Source organism: Anser brachyrhynchus (genome assembly GCF_964034855.1).
Source record: "Anser brachyrhynchus genome assembly, chromosome: 1".
NCBI classification, from domain to species: Eukaryota; Metazoa; Chordata; class Aves; order Anseriformes; family Anatidae; genus Anser; species Anser brachyrhynchus.
The window spans coordinates 25,708,073-25,729,292 of record NC_137694.1 but is presented as its reverse complement, the minus strand read 5'-3'; the positions used below and the strand labels follow the sequence as shown (position 1 = coordinate 25,729,292).

Here is a 21,220-nt window from a genome sequence, read left to right as displayed (position 1 = left end):
TCAAGAAAATGAGTTTTCTTGCTCCATTTGTCTGATCCACAGAAACTGGCAGTGCTTCAGTAACTTTTGGCTCCAGGGTTCTCAGTGTTTTGGTGTTCCTTGCCCAGCCTGGCATGGCTCTGGCTCACATCCTATTGCTCTGCCATGCCTAAGACCAGTGACAGATGCAGGTCATGTTTCCAGGAGATGAAGAAATATCTGGACCCATCCATGCCTTTACTACACAATGCTGACTGATATCCTTGCTAAGATGGCTATGGGGTCAGTAACAAAGCATTTGTGTTAGCAGTGGGTAGTTCCACTTTGAGGTAGCCACAGTGTTTTCAGAACTGTTATGGACTGCCTGCATAGTATTGCAGTGTGTCAAATCGATATGCTAGACTTGAACCATCAGTTCAGGTGGTTTTGCATTTGACTGAAGAGAGTAGGTGTGTGATATGACTCTAATCACATTTCATAGATACTTAGAAGTTCAGAAAATCACCAGCAAGAATTACACAACCTTGCCAGTTGCACAAACATAGTTATAATATTGCTACCAAGCCAATGATGAGCTGGAGAAGGTTCTCTGAGTGTTTGGATGAAACTCAAAAACAAAGAAACTAGGAAGGTTTCTCTTTTATTGGAACAATGTATTTGTAGTTGGGGTAATGCTAAATTACCTTGCCAAAGCAGAACTTCATAGACGGCAATTGCAACCAACAAGCCTATAACTTTCACTCCGAAGGACTCTTCTTTCTGATTCTGTTACCTCACTGGACTCTCCCATGCAGAATTAGTACCTAGATTAAGGCTTTCAATAACAGCTTGATGAGCTGCCAAGAAAAGAGTCTATGTATAATTTAATTTTCATCTCTCTATATATTGCAATAGATATATGTTGTGAAGCATATTCTATTAATCTCATTGATAAGAGAGGTGAGAGAATAATTCCAGTCATGTTTACGTGACTACAGGTGATGGGAAAACATCCATTACATGTCTGTTGTTTTTTGTTTGTTTGTTTGTGCTTTTTTTTTTTCACATATTGTTGAACTAAGACACTTGGGCTAATGAAATCACAGCTACTGTTGAAGATTAGTACTGGTAGAGCACTAAATACTGTGAAATACATGGTCTAAAATAAAGATGTATTTATTCTACTTGCACATTAGTTACCTGTTATGCAACTCATGTTAGTTTGGAACAAACTATTCTCTCTTACTGTGGGGGTGAATACAATGGTGTTTTCCTTCCTTGCATCACTGCAAATTGAAATTTCATCTGAAATATTAAATCTGCATTTTTTATTAAGGTGAATTTGCCAATGCCTGTAATCGATAGTAACAGTTACACTCCTGAGCCAATGTCTCAGGAAGTAGAATATCTATATTGTGAGAGTGCCTAATTATAGACCTTTCCTATAAACCAAGAGGCAATGCCAGGATGATCTTCATAGAAATATGAATTTGCTATGCAAATTCTGAGTCAGATACACAGGATGTATTGATTTAAGCAGAACTACAATGATATATGCCAGTTGTTGATCTAGACCAGTAACTTTAAATAATATTCTGTGTCCCTGTAGAAGTTTGTTATTCAATTTTTTCTAACAGATTAGTGCTTAACATAGAATCATAGAATACTAAAATGTGTTGGGTTGGAAGGGACCTTAAAGATCATCTAGTTCCAACCCCCCTGCCATAGGCAGGGATGCCACCCACTAGATCAGGTTTGCCAGGGCCCCATCCAGCCTGGTCTTGAACACCTCCAGGGATGGGGCATCCACAACTTCTCTGGGCAACCTGTTGCAGTGTCTCACCACCCCCTGAGTAAAAAACTTCTTCTAACATCCAATCTAAATCTCTACTTTTCCATTAAAGGTTTTTAAACATGAGGTAAGGCTGACAGTTGATTAGGGGAGGTAAAATTAAAAGTATGATTAAGGTGTTTTTCTTTTACTTTCACAGGTTTCTTTCCCCTCAAAATAGTCTGGAGTACAATAATTTTCATCTTACCATTTTGTACCTAATGGACAGCTATCATTGTAATAATCTGTCCATTCCCCTTGAATATTTTTAAAATCTTATTTTGGTCATTTAGTTCTAAAATTAATCCTCATGGTCCTTTTAAGTGGTCCCTAAATTGTTCACTGGATTCAGGTTGCTCTTTCCCATCTACTTATTACAATAACTTCTAATGACTTTTCTTCTGTGTTGCTATTTTTTTTATTATTATTATTATTATTTCATTTGGGAGCTACTTAGTCTTTTTAAAATATATAAATCAATAATCATTGGCAAACAAAACACATTAAGAATTAGTTCATCATTAAGAACGCAAAAGAGATAGAAAATCTGCAATGTGATTAAACATTTTCCATAGAGAGTTTGAGCTGATAGGAGTTAAGGTGATATCTACAATATATGATTTTGGTTTTCTGACCAAAATTTTCTGGGCAAAATTCTCACAAATAACTGTAATAGAAGTATTTCTTATGCATAAATAAAATTGGACTTTCGGTCTACTACCTTATTTTAGTGAACATTCATTCCCCAGTGTTTCTTCTCATTGCTTTATAATGTGACTAATGCAGTATACTCCAACTACTGATTCATACTCAAACCTCATTCATGTTTAGCTCAGTTACAATGTTTACTTATACATATTGTAAATACTATTTTTTTAGCTTTTTTTTTTTTTTTTTCCAAAGATGTTCTCTTTTCCTACCCAAAATTCTACTTTTCTGGTTTTGGTCTTAATGTTTGAACCATGTTTTCATCAGATCCTTCAATTTTGTTACATTTAGCTATATTTTGTGCTTTTTGTTTGTTTGTTTGTTATTGTTGTTGTTTGGGAGGGGGTGCTTGGTTGGGGGTGTGTCTCTCTCTCTTTTTTTTTTTTTTTTCTTTCTTTAGAAAATACCCCCAGTACATTAAAAGGTTGCATTTGCCAAGTTTCACTGGGACATTCAAATACTTCTTATTGTGAAGTACATTGTTATTGCAGTACCAAACAATTTAGATGAGCATGATAAATGACAGCAGGTTGGTTCTATTAAGGTTAATGACTTGATGATTTACAAGTGAAGGCATATTAGAGTCAAAATTATTGCATTAATTGTTCCATTAAACAATGTGAACTTTGAATATACTCTTTTGGAATGCCCTGGAGAGGTGTCATTACTATTATATTAATTGTGACATGGCATCTATTTCAGATGTGCTAACAATTTAGAAAAACTATGTACTGCTGCTTACAGCTTCCCAAAAACTTAAAGGTTACTGTCTTCTGTCAGCTTCTGATAGTCAATAACAAACAGAAAATTACCTCAGACAAAAAGCAGAGCAGGCCAATAGCAATGTGTTAATGTAGACTCCTGTGGCTGTGAGAAATGGCTGACCAGGGTTTGGAGACAATTTCTTGCACCTGTAAGCCACAATAAATCTACAAATGGATTGCTGCCATCTCATCCCTCTTGGTTTCAATCCAGTCAGAACTGCTTCATACAGAAGCCCCATCTGTGATCTTTGGGTTTCAAACAGATAAAAGAAGAATCAAAAAGGAGCAGAAAGATCATCTGTATTTTACGAGATCTGAGATGTTTTCTAAGCAAAACTGATTACCGAGTGGTACAGTTAATTATAGGAAAGCCTTACTGCTGGCATTAGTTCTCAGAGAACAGACTGGGCCTTAGGAAGCAGCTTCTGGTATGAAATTTTTTTAGCATTTGTTGATGGTACCTTGGAATTTAACTATCACATATCATTAATTACAAAGGGATGATAATATTAAATCATTATCTTACTTAGGAATTGTATCATTTGCCATTATTGTTGTTTTTAATGATGAAACACTACAGTGAAGCCAGCTGATGAATGCTGTAAACTGAATTTTTGATTCATCGGGATTATATTGAATTGCTATATTGCAATGTTGTTTACAGAAATTTTTCACGTTAATATTTCAAGTTTTGGGGGGAAAGGTCAATACAATTCAGAGGAGATTTGAAATGGTAAATGATCCCTGAATATTCCTATACTCAGACATACGGCAGTTATTCTTTTCTCACTAACAAGAGCAAAGGTGCCCAACTCAGCCTTGTTAGCTGTAAGCAGGCCAATCTTCAAAAGACCTCGGTAAAACTACACGTTTTTCCATTCTGATTAAGTCAATCAGATCTTCCTCTGTTTTAATATATAGCTTCCTTTCCTTTCTATATGTGGCAACAAATGATTCTGCTAGCTTTTTTCTGGACAACTCAATGTAAGATTGCCTATAATAAGTAAAGTAAAACAAACAATAGCAAGGAAAATAGTTTATTTGATTATTATGCTGTTTAAACCATTAATTTTACTAAAAAATGACTGACACCTTGATATCAGGGGGCGGGGTGTGGTATAGAGGATAAAAAATGCTTCAGTTTCCACTATCTTTCCACTGTTTTTTACAGTGTTTTGGAAATGAACAGTAAAAAGACAAGCTGGAAGCTGTTGCTGCTGATAGGAATAAAGGACTTCATAACTAGATTCTGTTTAGTAGAAGCACATGGATAAGGCTTTCACACAATATGCTGAATGGGAGTAGTAACTAACAAACATTCCTATGGCAGATGTAACCTTGTAACCTTAAATTGTTACCTGGATCTTGGAGTGGGGAGGAAGGCCTGGAGGAAGGGAGCAGGGACAAGGGAAGCATGGTTAGTCTTATTTCTTCAAAAGATATGTTGAAAAATTAGTAAAATACAGTGTGAGATTTTATATTTTCATCCATAGTGAATTATGGTTTGTACCATAATTGTAAGAATAGGTTCGTGAAACCACACTGTGCTTTGTTGGATAGTGGTCTTTCTGTGATTTCTTTAATCTGTAGCTGGGTGTTAGTCTTTGGCATGACACAGTATGATGAAGGATATGTCACTCTTTGAACATCCCTTTACAGACTATAGGACTGTGTAAGCTAGCCCCCTGTCTGAGCTTGTTCACTAAATGAGTACTAGAGTGTAAACATGAGTTAAAAATAACTTAAATAGAGACAATATTTCAACTGAACACATGACTGCTAACATACATTTAACATTAATTAGTGTTTGTGATTCCTTATGATTCTTAAAAGAATCAGAGTTTTCCAACAGGACAACAGCTTTTTAGGTGCTCAACTTAATTTCTTAACAAGAACTGTATGAAGTAATGATATTCAGTAGTGCCTTTAAATTGCTTATGGCTCCTATGAACTGAAAATTCTACTTTATATTGAGCACTTTTTCAATTTCCTTGATGAGAATTAAGGACTCGTGCAATTCAGTCTCTGTTTTACTACATAACTTTTTGTTTCAGGATGCAAGTTTGAGCACAGTATACCTCAGAATAAAGATTGTATATTCAGATTCAGTGCCTTTAGGATGTAGGCAACGGAATCATATGGTTCAATGTTCTGGAATACCTAGATATGCCCTGTTTTATTGCAATGGCTAATTCACGAATGAACGCTGTTGAATGAATGAATGCTGTTATCAGGGAGAAACTTGATAATAATATCATAGTTTGAATAACTATCTGACACTACAGGTAAAACAAAGTCTCTTCTTTATGCTGGATATTATTTAGATTTCACAAATTATGACAAATAGAAAATCTGGTGAAAAAATTTTAGGAAGGATTTCATCCTGTCAGAAACATATGGTAACTTTATATGAACTGATATCTTTCGTAAACGTGACAGCAGAAACATATGTGGAAATGTTTGCCTGTAGAATGGAGTAAAATATGTTTTGTTGAAAATAAGACCAGCAATTGTCACAGTGTATCTCATGATTAACAGTGTTGATGTGAAAATGATTTGCTGAAAATTGCAGACTGAACACAAGTCCTTTAATGCTCAAGCTGAGAGGAAAGACAAAAGAGATGCAAACTGAACATCTGGGTTTTGTTTTGCTGTGATAACACCTAGATCTGTCTGCAGTCCGCAATACTAACATTACTGCAGAGTGGCAATCTAAAAATCAATAAAACATACAAATTCTCACTGTTCCCTCTCTATTCATTCATTTTAACAAAATAAGCAAATCATTATCTCACACTTAGCATTTTCTGAGAAAAACAGAATTTGAAAATAAGGTGTAAAATTCCCGTGTAGAAATGGCAGTTTTTACAATATTTTGGAAGATAATACAGATGATGATGCTTTATTGATAAAAATGGATGACTACTTTTTATCTTCCATGAGGTATCATAAACTTTGTACATCTATTCATGAGGAAAATTTTCTTCAGAACAAAGAGGTAGATTGCTAATCTAATGGTTGATAATTGTTGCAAGTAGCAGATAGGATACTTTCTAGAAAAGAGAAGTTATTAAAACTTAAAACATTAAACATGCTTGCAGTGCAGTTAAAAAGTTTCATATTAGAAAAGAAATCTGTGATGAAAGTGTATCTATAGATACACATAGTAAAAGATAGAAAAAAAAATGAAAGTTACGGGCAGGTAACTTAGAGAAAACATCCAGATAGGAGAGGAAAAAAAAAAGTAGGAAAGGAAAAAAAAAAAAGTTATTTATATTCCAGTTATGTCTTTCTTCTGTTATGTTTCATCACTTACTGAAAAGTGTACTTCGAAAGGCTGAAGAGTATATTCAGCCAAATATTCAAATATTTGTTCAAAGGTTCAAGCTTTCCGGCTTTGATTTGTACAATTGGTGTAAAAATGATGTAAGAAGAATCTTCTTTTAGCAATATTTCCAGCAAGTAGACACCCAAACTAGTCCAGAAATATAACAGTTTCAGAATATTTGGAATTGTTTCACCATGTATTGATCAAAAAAAAAAAAAAGACATTTCAGGTTAAAATCTAAATTAATTTAACTTTTTAAAACTGCATTACATTGTCCATTCAAATTCATTCAGAAGATTTTATTTTATGAAAATTCTTTTGTCAAAAAGTGGATGGTGTCCCTGTGTACGGCATTGGGGTTGGAACTAGATGATCTTTGAGGCCCCTTCCAACCTAAGCCATTCCATGATTCTATGAATATCTTTTGGAGATGGTCATTTAATACCACAAGTAGGACAACTCTCCTCTAAAATAATCTCTTGCTGCTGAGTGCTAATATGGCAACTCTAATGCCATGTGCCTGCAAAATCCTGTATGAAACCAGGAAAAACAAAAAATTTTAAAGTACCATCTTTTACCACTCTTAGTTCCTTATAACTGTATATCAGTTTTCTCTCCATGAAGCATTTTTTACTAGTATTGTATCTGAGAAGACTTCAAATATTTTAAACATTAAAACACTAAGATTTAAAGACTGCATATTGATAGATGACTTTTTAAAAAGACATTTAAAAAGAGGTAATAATGGAATAAGCGTACTACCTTAACTGAGAAGAGACAAACAAGAGATACTTAGAGTTGTCTTTCACAAAGCTAAAGCACTTTTGTAAATGCACTATTTGTGCCTGTTTCTATCCTGATCTAAAATGGGTTGCTGCCTTTCATTTCTATCAGAATTTCACTACTCCATGGGCAGAGCATAGGAATGTGATACCTCACTTCTGCTATTGTCTAACAGAGCACCATACATTAGATGAAGCTCTAAAGAACTATAGTGTACTCTTAAAGTGATTAATGTTAATGGCATTATCTTTAATGGTGCAAAGTTTCCACCAAAAAAGTTTATTAAAAGACTAGTAATCTTATGTATAATTTGGTCATTTATAGAAGAAAAAAAAAAAAAATGTTTTCTGCAAGTGCTATACTTGATTTTTTTTCCCCCAATAATCTTATAAAGGACAGTAAATATTTAACAGAACAGCAGCTCACTTCTGTAGATTTAGTGAAATCCCAAATCACCTTTCAAATTTCTTGTTCATTTTGAAATGTTGAAAGAATGCTTTGTCATCTTTTTGGCTTGTATCTTTCATCATAATGGCTCAAAAATTCCGGAAAGCAAATTATCCCTGTTACATGTTTGTTGGTTCTGACCATGTTCTTGGGATAAATTTAGACATCAGGAGCAACACTCAAATAAGACATAGTCTCAGTAGTTTGTTTCCAGCATAATCTTTCATTTTTCTTCTCAAGTAGCATGTTCAACTTTGTAATTTTACTGTTCTTTTATGAAACCAAAGATGTCAGACTCCTATGCATTCACTTTTTATTAGTAAGAACTTGAAGAATGTAGAGATTCAGTCTGAAAGAGAAGTGCTTTTACAGTGCACTTTGATGAGGGAGAAGGGTTAGATATGTTATCTCATCTATTGTTTATCAACATGACTGTTTGGGGAAGTAACAAATGAAAATTGGTCAGAATTACTTAGTCGTGTAGGGTATTTAGATTTCAGAATTATTAATAATATACTAAAAAACCTTACAGATAGGGATTCTGACTTCAAAATTAGAATCTAATTTTTCTTATCACTCAGACTTATTTCTTCATTCTTACGTATGAAGTAGTTGTCCACATGTTCTCAAACATGCTGAGAGCTGTGGACTTTGACTGGACTAAGCCTAGATGTGCAAATGGATTTGCATTATTGAAACCTGCCTGAGCTGTGATTTATTTCCCCATATACAGGGCACAGAAAGAGACATGTATACAAGACTGACATTTAGTGAGATGATTGAGATGGACAAAGAGCCATAAACACATAAGGAACAAATACTGAGGAGAAACAATATAATTAACACCCTATGCCAGATGTTATGCATGTAATTGTATTAACCCTTATAAGAGAGCATGTGTAGAAAATTTATGTTGAATCTGATCCATTTTTTACAAATTTTTTTTTTTTTTTTTGAGCAGGGACTTAAACTGGACTCCACAAATCCACACAAATATTCTACTCATTGGAATTTGGAGGCAGCGTCTTACTAATACAAACAGAATTTCTACACAGTCAAGTCTCTTCAGTAGTAAAAAGGCAAAGTCATTTACACCAGCATAACCAGTTACACTGTGGTCAGAAAATGACATTATTCAGGTTCCTTGTGTGTTGAGGAGTGGACTGGTGACTGTCAAAAATCAAATAATATAGAGATTTGAACTGGAGGTTCTTCCACATGCAGGGATAATAAATTTACCATTGACTGATGAGGATATGCACATCAATCTAAAAATTTTGCTCTTCTTTTCTTATATGCAGGTTGAGACTTTCTGAGCATGTACCTGAGGCAATAAATTCAACACCTACTCAGAAAATTCTGTAATATGTGAAGCAGCTCAATTGGCATTATTATTTTCCAGCAAAATATCTTTCACATGCCCATTGAAACTAGTGGATATTTTGAAGCATAAGGACCTTTCACATCCTTAAGGACTCAGAAGGAGCAAGAGAAACAGTTTTTGAATAACACTGGTGCCTAAAGAGGATAACTGGAGCTATCTTTTAATTATATGTTTTTCCAGAGTTCCCTCACTTGCACAGAAGAAAACTATTTTATGTCCTTTTGATTAAAGATCATGTGAGATGTTAATTCTTTTGATAAATAAATGTGTGTGTAAAAGCTCCACTAAGCAAAATAATGGTTATGAGAAACACAAGAACATGCTGAGATGCCTTTTGATCTGAAGACATCTCAGTTGTGTCCCAGTTTTGGAACAGGACAGGGTCTGGGCATGCACTACTTTCATAATCTTCCTCTCTGTGCTTTCTGCTCGCATTTCTCCTTTTCTGTTCAAGCAACAATCAGGAGCACAGCCCCAGAGCAACTGGCAATGTGTCCCAATAACCTTGGGCTTCTTAGTGTGGAAAATAGCAGCCTGGGTGGCCTACATGCTGCATACACCATACATACACGGTCTTGCACAAAGATGCTCTACTTTTGCTAATGCACTCTGATTTTTCCTGTAAGAAGAAATTCTGCAATTGCTTAGTATTAACAGAAAGCTTTCTTCTAGAAGCCATCCCCACTTGACCTCAGTAAGACTGTGGAAAGTGTTCGCTTGTTGGCTAACACCAGAAATTCATTTCTCTAATGAAAGTCTTAGATGTAGACTAATTTCTAGTCTGACTTCCTACAGATGATTTCCTTCAGAAATGGCTACAAAATAAGGTACATTGTCTGCAGTTGAGGGTACTGATTCCTGTTGTCAACTGTATGAAAAACAGTGTCCTTTCAGTGTGGTAAAATGTTCTTTATTCTTTTCACTCATGCTTGCTTCTCTCAAGATTTTTTTTTAATCTTTGCTATTTCAGTCACATTCTTATGGCTTGTTCAGAATTCAATGGCATGCATGCCATGGTACACAACATATTGTATGAAAGTTCCCTACAATACAGTCTGTTCCTTTCAAAGTGTCTGCCATAATTTTTCATTATAGATGATGTCAAGACTAAATTAGACAATATAGTGTTTGATAAGGCATATTTTAAAATACACCAAGAGTATGCAGCTAAAGCCAATGTATATGGATCTTGAGGAAGTCACATTTCTTCCTCATTATAAGAAAGAGTCAATGTTTTGATATATTTTTGGCAACTATTTCTAAAATCCAGACCGTGAATGCTAAAGAGCTTGTCAGTTTGGGAGCTAATCCATATGCCAAGGAAACATTAAACAAATAAGTCATTACTCACTTCAGGGAATGACCAGATATGAATAAAAATTCCACAAGGAAATTTTTGCAAGCCCAACTATGGGTAAGTGTAAGGTGAAATTTTAAATCACTTTTGACAAGGTGTAAAACATGGTCATAGTGTAAACACAGTATAAAGTGCATGATGAACTTACTGTGGACCAGTTCACTTGCAGCAGAATTTTACACAGGCAGTACTGTAGAAAGAAATAATCATTGAGAGTAAACATGAAACTCAAGTGCAGAGGCATGCAGAAATAAATTAAAAAGAATAACATTTGGGAAAAGTGAACAAGCAATTATTTCATTTTCTAATCACAGGCCTTGGCAGTGGGCTCTACAGTTTTATATTTCCACTTAAAGCCATAGGTCTGTCTTCCCTACTGGAAGATAGGTAAGAGAACACCAACACACTGTTTAATACAAAATTTTTCTCCTCTACATGAATGATATATTTATTTCAATCCTTAATAGAATGCTAGCTCTCGTTCTTTTTGATCAGACTGAAATTTTCACTTTTTTTTTTTTTTTTTTTTTGTCTTTTAACATGTCTGAAGCCCAAATCATCAAAAGGAAGAGGAAAAAAAAAAAAAGAAAGAAAGAAAAGAACCACCTCCTCCTGTAGTTGCTTTCATTTTTCTCATGAATAGTTAAATCAATATATTGAGAAGTAAAACAGGTATGGATGCAGAATTAGCCCCTGCAGTCTCAGCAGAGCTTAATGGGTGGTCTGATGCTAACAGCATCAGTTTCTACCATCTGTTCACAAGGGGTCCACTGGCTGTTCCATGAGCCCCTTTGTTAGTCATGCTAAAAGGAATTTGTATGGCTAAAACTGAATTGTGTGAATATCCACACCCAGGAACTCTATCAGTGCAGTAAATAACTGAAGATTGGAGGAGTTGTGGACTCGGATGAGGGTGGAAAGGCCTTGCAGAGAGATCTGGACAGATTGGAGAGCTGGGTGATCACCAACCACATGAAGTTTAACAAAAGCAAGTGCTGGATCCTGCACCTGGGACGGGGCAACCCTGGCTATACATACAGACTGGGCGACGAGACGCTGGAGAGCAGCCCCGCAGAGAGGGATCTGGGGGTTGTGGTTGACAGCAAGTTGAATATGAGCCAGCAGTGTGCCCTGGCAGCCAGGAGGGCCAACCGTATGCTGGGATGCATCAAGTATGGCATTGCTAGTCGGTCGAGGGAAGTGATTGTCCCGCTCTACTCTGCGCTGGTGCGGCCTCACCTCGAGTACTGTGTGCAGTTCTGGGCACCACAGTACAAAAAGGACGTTAAAGTGTTGGAGAGTGTCCAGAAGAGGACAATGAAGATGGTGAAGGGCCTTGAGGGGAAGACATATGAGGAGCGGCTGAGGTCACTGGGCCTGTTCAGCCTGGAGAAGAGGAGGCTGAGGGGGGACCTCATCGCAGTCTACAACTTCCTCGCGACGGGTAGTGGAGAGGTAGGTGACCTATTCTCTGTTATCACCAGTGATAGGACCTGCGGGAATGGTGTTAAGCTGAGGCAGGGGAAGTTTAGGCTAGAGATCACAAAGAGGTTCATCACCGAGAGGGTGGTTGCACACTGGAACAGGCTCCCCAGTGAAGTAGTCACTGCACCAAGCCTGTCTGAATTTAAGAAGCGATTGGACTGTGCATTTAGTCACGTGGTCTAAACTTTTGGGTAGACTTGTGTGGTGCCAGGAGTTGGACTTGATGATCCTTATGGGTCCCTTCCAACTTAGGATATTCTATGATTCTAAGATAACACAAAAACAAAAATTAGAGCAATAGAATTATTTAAATACTTTGAAGATTAGTTCCATTTTCTCAGTTCTTTTGATTTAAAGAGCTACCTGCCTAGAACTGCAATAGAAAAACTGTACTCACTACAGATAAATTGTCCAATAAACTTAGACATATTTGTATAACACCAATCCTGTTTTCACAGAAGCGTTGCATTATTTCAGAAGTAGTCCAAGCAACATATATATACTTTGAAAAAGCATATTACTACTTACAGGCAGTTTTGACATGTGTATTGCATGTCTTATTCTGTCTAATTTCTAGTACATATATATATTAATATTCCTGATGCCTAATAAAACAATGAAGATTATAATACCAGTTAAAATTGAAAAAAAAAAAGTGATCTACACATCTATATTAATATAAGAGTATACTTGTATAAAAATAGTTATATAGGAAAAAAGTGTGTAGGACTGAAAACACAGGAGTTTAAATACCGAAAAAGCATAATATGATTAAAGAATAAAGTTAATTTAAATTCAAAGAAATATTTGTACTATGTTGCAATATTTGGCCAGCAACAATTTTGCAGAAATATAAAACAAGAGTTTTTCAGGATATGATTACAAAGATGAAACAAATATAAGAATTAAAGCTAATCAAAACCTAAACATAAAAATCAAGGATACTTAGACAGACTGTTAATTATGTAACTGTTTAAACATGAACTCCCTGAAGAACAGTCAGTGTTAAAGATATCCCTGAGAATTGTATCTACAGGAGGGAAAGGTTTTTATTCTATCAGTGTTTATTTGGATGTTTTAATTAGCCATTTAAGCATACTTCTCTTTGAAAGCAGCTACAAATTATATTGTTATCAACAAAAACATGCATTTTCAACAATGACCTTCATTGCTTCCATTTTCTCTTTTCTAATTAGAGTCTGGGGAAGAGTCTACTCCAGACTGGTTTTCACATCTGTACTGAAGTGAAGGTAAATTGTTTTCAGTTCTCTGTACAAGAGCTGAACAAGCTCTAGGCTACTGTCTTGCTTACCCCGCCCCTTTTATTTATGCCATATTTAATTCCACCTTATCTGGTCTTCCAGCAACTAAGAATTATATTAGGGAAGTATGCAAGGAAAAGTGAGTTAGAAGTCAGATAAAAAGGTGTGTTCGTCTATGGTTTATTATCATGGGTGAAGCTCTCACTGCACTGAGCTTAAAAGACATTTCAGTGGTGATCCTATATGTGAAATATATTTGGACTCAAATTATCAATCACTTACTCTACAAGCATCTGAGGATGTGCAAGTATGCCTCCTGAGTGCACTCAGTATGGAGATGAAATGCAACTCTCATAGGAATAATGATATAGAAGACTGTACCCTTCAAACATAAAATAATCTTTTGGAAAGAGGGGTCATTCAATGAGGGTTAGAATAAGAGTTTTTTCTTTCCTCCTATTGCATAAAGGGTCCGTGGTGCCACAGATCTGTCTGGAAATGAGACACTTTCTTAGTTTACAGTGTCATGTACTTAGAAGATGTATTAGGATAAAGTAGCAAAGTTTAGGTAACAGGGGGTAAAGATGCAATCGGTAGGTGTGGTCCTTGTGAGAATAGGCCAATAGTTGCCCCCATGCTGGACAGAGCCAGTTTCATCCATCTAAAAATGTCCCCACCAGAAGACACAGCTGAGACCGTCAGCCAAGCTGGTCATGCTTCTGGGAAAACATGTTTAAGAAAGGGTAAAAAAATGTTGTGCAAACCCACCACAGAAGTTTATGACTTTCTTATGTCAGGTGAGTCTCTTCTCCCTCTTCCCAGATCTACTGTGCTATCATTATTTGGCATATGATGAGGGGTGCTATTGATTTCCCTAATGTGCTAGTCCAGTCTCTGTCAATGTCCTTTGAAACTGATGTCTCTTTTGTGTTATAATCCTAAACCACAGACACTCCATGCTTTTACATGAGGAAGGCATTCATAAAGTGTTAAAAAATCTCAAACTTATTTCTCATCAGTGAACAAGATTTTATTATTATTTTTTTTTTGAAATTGAGTTCCATGGTTTTTATTTACATCCAGTTTATGCCGATTTATCTGAGAATAATCACCCAAGACTTTGCACGTTCATTTTCAGAGGAGTAGCAAGAAATTGTTTATGTAAATTTTCTGATCTAGAGTTGCAGATTTTGCAGCCAGCAGAGTTCACATTTAAAAATGTGGCCATATTAGTGCAAATTATACAGTCTTAGCATCTACTGAAATTTCATGGAGAAATGCTATATACAATAACTAAGATTCTAGAAAATCACACAAGTTGTGATGGCATTTATAATATATGGGAAAGCAATGTTGAAAATATAAAGGTTTACAAATGGATTAAAGAAAAAACCTGACACATCTTGTAATTGTGTGTACTTGGAATGTGTGGAAATCGGAATTTATGTGGAAAGGGCAAAAAAGATAAAAAGGCAGTTTCCCATGGTATGCAGTGCAAGTAAGCTAATGCCTGGCAGAAATAATATGGTCAGCTGTTTTAGTACAGTACACCGAGCCTGTGAAAGCAGTACCTGTATATTCGAATATCTGTGGTGAAAAAAACAGCCAAAACTTCATAATCTAAAGGTACTCCAGATAAGGTCTTTTTTGTTTGTTTGTTTGTTTGTTTTTGTTTGTTTGTTTGTTTGTTTTCCCTCGTACCACAATTTGCAATAGGATTAGTTCTAAGATAAGGTAGGATATGATTAGATATATATAAACATTTGCATAACATTTCAAAATGTACAGAGCATACTTAAAGCACAAGTTTCAAGGCTGAAAAGACTGCTACATATATGAAAATAAAATGCAAAGAAAGATGATGTGAACACACCAATGAAGAAAAAAGAACTGCAGATGGTAACAAAAGCATGAATATTAATCACAAGCACAATGTCAGAGAGCAGATTGTAGAAACTATTAGGCTAGTGCTCTCTGCTGTTGCACTCTGTTTCACTATAACACTAGGTGAGAAAATCAGAGAGGTGTCAAGAATTTCTGTTTAAGCACTACTTACAGAGTTCCCTCCAGAAAGCAATGAGTGTGCTCATGGTCTATGCAATTATCTTGGGTCCAATCTAGTGTTTAGTGTCCCACTTTGCCTTGGAGTCTTGATACTTTAGTGTAAAATTAGACTATGCATAGCATATTCAGATACTGCTGTAAATAGTTTTCCATATCCATATTGTTAGCTATTTATCTAGAGTTTCTGCATTTATATTGTGTTATCAATGTTCCCATTACATATGATGAATTTTAGGAAATAAAATGAAGAATGATAATCCTCAGTTTTATAATCATGAAAATAAAAACATATTTTAATCATTAAACCATATATATATTACCTAATGATCTGATGGAAAGACAGTGTGGTTGTATTTCATTTAGGAAATCTGGTCATGCTGTTGGACTTCTGCAAGGCCTTTGAAATGGTCTAACATGACAACTTGATCTCCAAATTGGAGAGATATGGATTTGATGGGTGGACCATTCAGTGGATAAGGAATTGGTATGAAGGTCGCACCCAGAGAGTGGTGGTCAGTGGATCTTTGTCAAAGTGGAGGCCCGTGACGAGTGGTGTACCTCAGAGGTCGGTCCTGAGACCGGTACTGTTTAATATCTTCATCAACGACATAGACAGTGGGATCAAGTGCACCCTCGGCAAACTTGTAGATGACACCAAGCTGAATGGTGAGGTTTGTACAATAGAAGGAAGGGATGCCATCCAAAATTGGATTGACTTGGAGAAGCTTAAGAAGAGGGTTCACGTGAACCTAATGAAGATCAACAAGTCCAAGTGCAAGGTGCTGCACCTGGGCTGGGTCAATCCTGGATGTGGGTACGGACTGGGAGAAGAACTCATTGGGAGCAGCCCTGCAGAGAAGGACTTGGGGGTTCTGATGGACGAAAAGCTCAACATAAGTTGGCAGTGTGAGCTTGCAGCCCAGAAGGCCAACTGCATCCTGGGCTGCATTAAAAGAGGAGTGTCCAGCAGGTCAAGGGAGGGGATTATCCCTCTCTTCTCAGCCCTTGTGAGGGAGGACATTTGGAGTACTGCATCCAGGTCTGGAACCCCCAGCACAAGAAGGATGTTGATCTGTTAGAACTGGTCCAGAGGAGGGCCACAAAGCTGATCAAGGGGCTGGAGCAGCTCTTCTATGAAGAAAGGCTGAGAGAGCTGGGGATGTTCAGTCTACAGAAGAGAAGGCTCCATGGTGACCTCATTGCAGCCTTTCGATACTTAAAGGGAGCTTATAAAAAGGATGGAGCAGGACTCTTTACTCATGTAGATAATGATAGGACAAGGGAGAATGGTTTTAAACTAAAAGAGAGGAGAGTTAGATTAGATGTTAGGAAGAAATTCTTCACTCAGAGGTTGGTGAGGCACAGGAACATGTTGCTCAGGGAGGCTGTGGGTGCCCCATTCCTGGAGGTGTTGAAGGCCAGGCTGGATGAGGCCCTGGAAAACTGGGTCTAGTGGGCGGCATTTCTGCCTATGGCAGGTGCGTTGGAACTAGATAATCTTTAGGGTCTCTTCCAACCCAAGCTATTCTATGATTCTATGATTCTATGAAACATTCAGAAATAAAAAATACCCTCATTTTTTCTCCCTCCAGCTCTATTGCAACTCTACAAGCAATAAAACCTTCTGCCATGAGCATAAGAAATTCCTGCAAAACAGTTTGAAGTATGCTGTCCTGTGTAGATTAAGTTTAAGTTATAGAGGTCCAGCTTCAAGCCTACTGATTTCAAGCTGGTGTTTTACTAAATTTGTTCATTTTTATGGTTTTAGGAGAGTAGTCCTCAAGCATGTGTTATTGAATGTGAATACATTTGCACTGTTATTGTTAATTTTGTAGAAGTGGCCTACTTATGGCCACTTCTGGCCATACGAGCCATATATATCACTCTGAAGTGATTATACTTACCAATTCAACCCGTGCCAGAATTATATATTGGAGTTCATTAAAGACAGATTATTTTCAGACATTAGAAAATGTAATTTTGATGTTATGGGTTGAAATAGCTTTGATGAACTATGGCTATGTTTTTATTAAAAACATTCATGATCACATGTAATTTAGCTTTTTGGATATTTGGTAACATCTTTTATTGTGAGAAAATAGGCCCTTGCTTCTTTCTCTGCAGAAGATGTACTAAATCATTGTAACTTTTATGGTTTACCCATATATTAAGATTAATTATTTCTGTCTCACCACATAAATTAATGAAGAATAAAACCTGTGGTGTAAATCAGCCATTACCTGCTTTTGAACAATTTCTTTTAATAGTATTTTGTGATATCATTTTCTGTTATTCCTTAATTTAGAATAAAAACTTTTATTATTATTATTATTATCATTATTATTATTGTTGTTATTGTTATCATCATCGTCATCATAATTATTATTATTATTATTATTGGCATAGGAACTAAGGTTAAGTATCCCTAACGAATCTAAAACTAACAACTTTATAGAATCTAGTTCATCAAACGATGCAAAATCTCTTCAGCCAATGTTTTGCTGATGGGTATAATTTTTCTCATCTAGGGGACTGGGAATCTTATGTTAATTTTTCAACAGTAATTAAACACCTAATTATTCAAATAGTACTACATTTAAGATGATTTTAACTGTAGGTATTAGTAAAAATGTAAACATAGATGTATCTCTATGTTTTAAATACAAATAATCTTGAAAATTAGGACCCTTCTCTTTTGTATTATGAGGGATATATAAAGGAGGAGTGCAATATCTAGCTGTCTTGTTGAATCCACAGCCTGAGTAAACATCTAAGCTGCTATCAGATGTGTGGGATATGGGCATCTGAGAGGGATATCCATAATATCTATGAAGCTGAGAACATGAACACCAAAGATATTCACGTGAAAATACTGAGGGGAGGAACAAGAGAGATGAAGGAAAATGATTCACATAACCAAACATAGAGTTCTACATCTCAGTCATCAGATCTCCCTTTTTAGTTGATGGAGGAAAATAAGTATACATATAAGTCACCGTTAATCTAACACAGATGAAATTGTAAAAGGAACTGTAGAAATGCAGGGTTCCTTAAGACATAGCTCGGGTTGTATCTATGCCATAGATCTATACAATTATATTAACTGAATCATTCAGGACAGACCAATTTCTTTCATAAAAGGAGTCCTTCAAGTACCTTGCTGGATGGAAGGTGGCTGTCAGGTACAGGTATTTACAAATTTAGTAAGGAGGCTGGGACTGCCAGCCCTGAACAGTATGCAGCCTAAATCATTTTTTTTTTCTCTCCATCTTAAATACTCTTGTAAATGCCAAAAGTCGTTTGAGTTATCAGAAATAATCACCTCAGCTTTGTTTTCTTCCTACCTGACTTTATTATGAATGTGTTACAGTTTCTGTCCCATCACTGTCAGTGCACCTGGAGGTTTATCAACATATGCAATATTATTATATGGACAATAGTCAAAAAAATCCTTAGCTTTCCTATGAATTCTGAGATCAAAGCATGGATCGTCTTCAAAAACACATTGAGACTGAGACAGAAATGTAAAATAAATCCAGAATTTTTTAAATGTGTATTAAAATTAATTATAAATAAATAATTCTGATGGGAAACAAGCATCTAAATGTCCACAGATTTGAAAAATTAAATGAAAAGTTAGCATGAAAAAAAAAACTGTCTTTATTTTCTGATGATATAGACCTACTCTAATTTTTGAAAAAAAGTACAAAGATTACTGTTCCAGTATAAAAATGAGAAGCACAAGTTTATTGTTCATAACACAGATAATTTACAGTGGAAAAGCAAGTTCTTACTTATAATAACTATTTATATACTTAATAATGTTAAATATAAAACAAGCTAGAAGTATTAGCTGTAGAATTCAAATTAGTTATATCACTGATTATAACAATGCGTATTTTTACTTTTTTATACCAACTATTCCAAATATTTAAGAACTGCTTTGTATTTTCCAAAAGTCACTTTTGTAAGAACCTTAATGACTGTTATTAATATTTGTTAGAGTGCTTCTTTTGTTTTGATGCATTAGTCTGTTTGTAACAGTTTATGACATGATCATTTAAACACAATAAACGTCATTTTGCATTTTCAGTATCAGAAACTGATTATGATATACAATAAGACCAACTTAAGAAAAGTTTCTATTATTTTAACATTACAGAAATAGAATTAATTTACTTGTTTCTTATCGGAAAGAACTTTAAGTGTGTATATCTATTGTGGGATTTTCTATACTGGCATAAATCTTTCTGACAGAAGAATTGACTAATCTTGTCTCGAGTGCAATTTGAACTCAAAAGACAAGGTACCAACAACAGATTTCTTAAGATAAACAAATGAGCAAACAAAAAACTCTTAAACAGAAATTTCCTAAATGTATACATATATATATATTTCAAGAAGGGAATAAATGCTTCTGAACTCTGTAAACTTTCTTTAAAAATGCTGTTGATTAGCAATTTTCCTTTCTATGTATTCTTTAATAGGAATAACCTACCATAGTTTTTGTCTTTTCCAAAATGGCATACATTAGTTAGCCAGAATTCATGATCCTTTGGCTGTCAACTATCTTTTTACTGTATTAAAAAGCAAAATGATGTTAGCCATGTTTCCAAATCTCAGTATTGTTAGTTCTTCTGAAAAGCAAAATGTAAGCAAAAGATTAAATGAGCCTTGTTTTCTGTTGCTTTTTTACCTCTAGAAGTGGAGAATACTTACGAACTATTTGAAGTGGTGAACCCAATTCTAGTATAGTTTTGTAAGATTCCTTTATTTCTCTGTTTACATCCATTCTATGGGTGACTCTTTGCAACCGTACTACACTTGCTATATATTGGAAATTTAATCCTATGGATTTTGTATATATGAGGGTTTTTTAATTATTATTTTTATTTACAAAACTGCAGTGTTAAAAAGAGAAAGATTTATTCCTGCTGTTCTTCAACAGCAGTGATTCTGAACTCCAGTCCAAAAATAATATCTGTTTCTAACAGTTTACAGGCTGTAATGTCTCACTGTCCATTCAGAAAAGTATTTCACAAATGTACAACCATACAAAGGTCTTTGAGTTCATCCAAAAAACATATCCTTTATAGCTCAGCTGAAAATATTAATAAAGGGAAAGTATATAAACATCTTGACCATTATTCCTTTCTCTGGATCTTAGAATAGTTTTAAATGGCTAGTACCCACTTCAATACCCTAGAAGGTTATCTGCATCAAATATTCAAAAGCTGCTTCCACTGTGCATCTGTGCTAGTTCTTCTTTTATTTGCAGTCATCATAAATTGTCCATAGGGGAGGGCAAAAGGGTAATAAATGAACAAATAATACTAAGGGCTCTGCTGTGAGTAAAATTGTCAAGGACAGACTTTTGGGTAACCTGTAAGTCCAATTGACATGTGTTGATGATCTGATACCTGAGCAACATGAGAGCTATTGACAACATTTTTTTCTGTTAGTGACAGTCAATGGGATTTAACCTTATTTTCCTAGATGGTTAAGTTTTGTTCTCATTCTCTGATATACAGACTTTAAAGCACTCAGTTGAACATTCTCCTGTAGAATTGCAACGTCTAACAAAATATCTGGAATATATTATTTTTTAAGTGGAGAAATGGCTAATTTGGGATAATAATATGATTCTTTTATATATGTTTGTTGTTACGGATTTCAAGTAAAAGACAAAAAGAAAATTTTATAAAATAGTGCTTTATGTTTAAAGCAGGTGAATTTTGTCAAGGATTTTTGTCTTTAGTGCAGTCCATTCTGTGTTCTCACACTGGTCTTCAAGAACCTTCGGTCAGACTTTAGTTTTCTTTCATACGGTTTATTTATATATAGGAATA

The 21,220-nt window shown here is 35.4% G+C and overlaps 1 long non-coding RNA gene across 1 annotated transcript; it reads left to right on the top strand.

Annotated features, from left to right (window-relative positions):
• Positions 1-2,404: 2,404 nt before the first annotated feature.
• On the top strand, positions 2,405-9,500 carry LOC308187991. Its single transcript, XR_013945056.1, has 2 exons — positions 2,405-3,689; positions 8,781-9,500. It is a non-coding gene; the product is annotated as an uncharacterized lncRNA (long non-coding RNA).
• Positions 9,501-21,220: the final 11,720 nt, after the last annotated feature.